Source organism: Apis dorsata, unplaced genomic scaffold, assembly GCF_000469605.1.
Source record: "Apis dorsata unplaced genomic scaffold, Apis dorsata 1.3 scaffold_1170, whole genome shotgun sequence".
In the NCBI taxonomy this organism is placed as follows: Eukaryota; Metazoa; Arthropoda; class Insecta; order Hymenoptera; family Apidae; genus Apis; species Apis dorsata.
The window spans coordinates 19,273-22,838 of NW_006264267.1; positions in this window are offsets into that span (position 1 = coordinate 19,273).

The following is a 3,566-nucleotide window of genomic DNA, read 5'->3' on the forward strand; positions in this document are numbered from 1 at the left end:
GGAAACGCGCACTGGATGATCTCTTGCCGCCCTTTTCAATACTTTCTTTCCCCTTTGTTCGAAAATTCAATTATGAAACACGATAAATTAAAAATTAATGCTAGAATTCGTAAAGAAATGATCGATAACAAAATGATCGATCTCGATCTTCGAAAGGCGAATTATACAAATATAGATATACAAATCAGCAATTTATGAAAAAATCCACGTATTTGAACAAAATATTACTGGTAATACAAATTATACAAAGATATATATATATATTATTATTTGCGACATAAACACATAATTAAATGTTTTCAAAAAAAATTAACGGAAACAAATACTTGCAAAATATTCAAGGATGAAGTATCGCAAAAATAGACATGCAAAAAAGACGAAAAATGCAGAAAAGCGCAAATGATATTGGAAACGGTAAAGGCATGCAATTAACAATGTACGCGCAAGTTAGGTTAGGTTGCACGATACATATATTCATCATAGGAGTGGATCGGAGTGCGCTGAAAGGGTGCGTAGAATCCGCAAGGAGGACAGAAAACGAGAGGAGAGACGACGCATGGAGGCCGACAAAACGAAATGTTTGGCCGAGGAAGAAGAAGCCGGTATAATGGATATCTTTATTATCGGAGGGAGAGGTAAAGCCGATGGGAGACAGACCAAAGTGGTCGTAGTAACGTCCCAACGACGACGTTCCGCTATACCAGAACTTCGCTCCAATTGGTCTACCCTCCCTCCCCATAATAAATATTGATGAAAACGATACATTTATACACGAACGACAAGTCCGTCCGCGGAGAAAAAGCAAAGAGATTTATTGGGACGCGGCCTCGCGACGACAGCCATTTCTGCGCCGATCATACATCAAGCAGAGCCTCCAGGCCAATTCCGATGCCAGGAGAGCCGATGCTCGTGAGATTCCTGTTTCTAGATCGATTCGATATTCGTTAAGAGAGTGTTATTCCACCCAGAGTTTTCTTTTCAAGACCAGACTCGATCCTCTTCCTCCTCTCTCTCTCTCTCTCTCTCTCTCTCTCTCTCTCTCTCTCTCTCTCTCTCTCTCTCTCTAACCGTTCTAACCTTCGCTTTCTCTCTTCCTTTATCGCTTCTCGCTTCTCCTCTTTGCTTTTCCTTTCTATCGTATGAATAAAAAATAAGAATAATAAAGTAGATAGTAAGGAAGATAATATACGTGTAGTTTTCTAAGATAAGAAAAATTGTGAACAAATTCATATTCGTGATGAATTTTGATGATTAAAAAAAATATATGTATTCGATTAAATTGATGGCCAAAATTATTAAAGGAATGATAAACGAAAATAAATTGTCGATTGCGTTTAGAGAAGCATTTCTTTTATTTCACTTGCGAGCATGTTTTATAAGTATCATTAGAACCGGTTCCCTCGAACACGTGGCGTCGAACGAAACTCGCCAAGAAATTATTTAAGACTTCAGTGTCTCGCTAATTTAATAGCGAGGCGTATCACAAAAAGAATATTTAGAGAGGAAGGACGGTGCGAGCAAAATCAACCACTACATGCGTTAAATTTGATTTACGCACAACGATGATGTATCAGTTTCGTATCATGACTGATAATCGTGCAGAAAACAATTCGAATCTCCATATTTTAATATTTCAAATATTTCCATTTTTTTTATTTAATTTGAAAACTCTAATTTTTGAAAGAACAAATTCATCATGTAATAGTGTACTTTGTTTAAAAATATAATTAATTAAAACGGATTGATGAGAAAAGTTTTTTTTTATATATTTTTATTATTATTTTTTTATTATTTTATTTATTATTATTTTAATTACAACAGGCATCTAAATTTTACTTTTTTTGATTTTTAAAAAGGAGAAAATTGTTGAAATGTGTATTATATTAATAATGTACATTTTTATAAAATACAATACGATTATACGTGTGTTAAAAATTATTATTGATACATTGTCTATATATATATATATATATATATATTGATACCGATTACGATGCAACCGATCACCTCACCGAGAATGTTTTCTTACGTGAGGATCTCTGAACAAGCAGGAGACCAAGTCCCTTTATTGGATTTAGTCCCCTAATGATTTTGTCAACCCGAGACGAAAAGAACCTGCTAACATTCCGTCGTGACTCGTTCTGCATTCGAATTTGGCGCTGTAACCACGCTTCGGTTAACCGACGGGGATCCCCTCGTAAATTATGGTTCGCGGATTGTAACGCACAATCTAACGCAATTATCCGCGAGAAATAGCCTACAGAGAAATAATTTCTTTAACATCATTTAATTTAGTATTGAATTACGATTTTCTTATCTACCACTCTTCTTGAATGAATTACTTATTGTTAAATGATCTTATCATTTTTAAAAAAAATACTAATTTTTTCTTTTTTTTTTTCGTTTAAAAAAAACGAATGAGAAAATATTCACATTTCGAAATCAATTTATTAAGAACAAATATTCTTGTTTACAAAATGTAATCCAATTTTTTATATTTTAATACTAAAATTTATTTTTAGTATTAAGTACTTTTATATTAAAGTAATTTTTATAATTATTATAATATATTTTATTATAATTTCATTTTTTATTATTAAACTAATTTTTTTATATTTAAATTTATCGATTACTTATTTATTATATTCGATTAATTATTTATTTCAAAAAATAAAAAAAGTGCAATTTTTATTGTTATAAGAAAAACGTATCAAAATACAAATGCCCAATTATTTCTTCGAGTAATACATGAAAAGAATATTGGTTCTCTCGCTATTACGCGAAACTAATAAATCTTTCACGCGATAGATACATACGTATCGTTCCTTTCTTGTACAATGATCTTTCGTCGTTCCAAGAATGGAACCCTCGATCATACACCATTAATTATCAACATAATGCATGAGGATTAGGTTTTTCTGAAGCATGGACTGCCAAAAACGTACGTGCGCCTGATGCATCTCCTCACGTCACTTTATGTCAACTTTAAATGGAAATGTCTTAATTATCAGAGCACGTAGCGGCCAACAAAAAACATTATCCACTCCTGAATCGTTCCATAGCGACGCTATGTGCTCACGATGAAATATTTTCATACAAAGAAGGTAAGACGTTTGAAATTGGTGATATTTAGATAAGTGAACGAACAATTCTTTGAGATATATGTACGTATTTAAATAAATATATATAGATGTGTAAAAGTACTGGTATTGAAAAAGAATTCAATTTTGCGATACATTCTATTTTTTTAAAAAGAATTGGAAAATCCGATTGTTCATTATATTGTATATGATATATTGTATATGATATAAAATAAATAATAATATAAAAATATTAGAGATAAAATGTATAAGAGAAAAAAATAAATTTTAATGGACTACAAGTTCTATTCTTAAATGTAAAAAAAAATTAATGAAAAATAAGAAAAAAAGAATAAATTTTTTTCATTAAGATTAATATTGTTCTTCTTTTTTTCGTAATTTATATCATTATTTGATTGAATGTAAATATAATATTTATAATTTTTATTGTACATGTATTATTAAATATATATATATATATATATA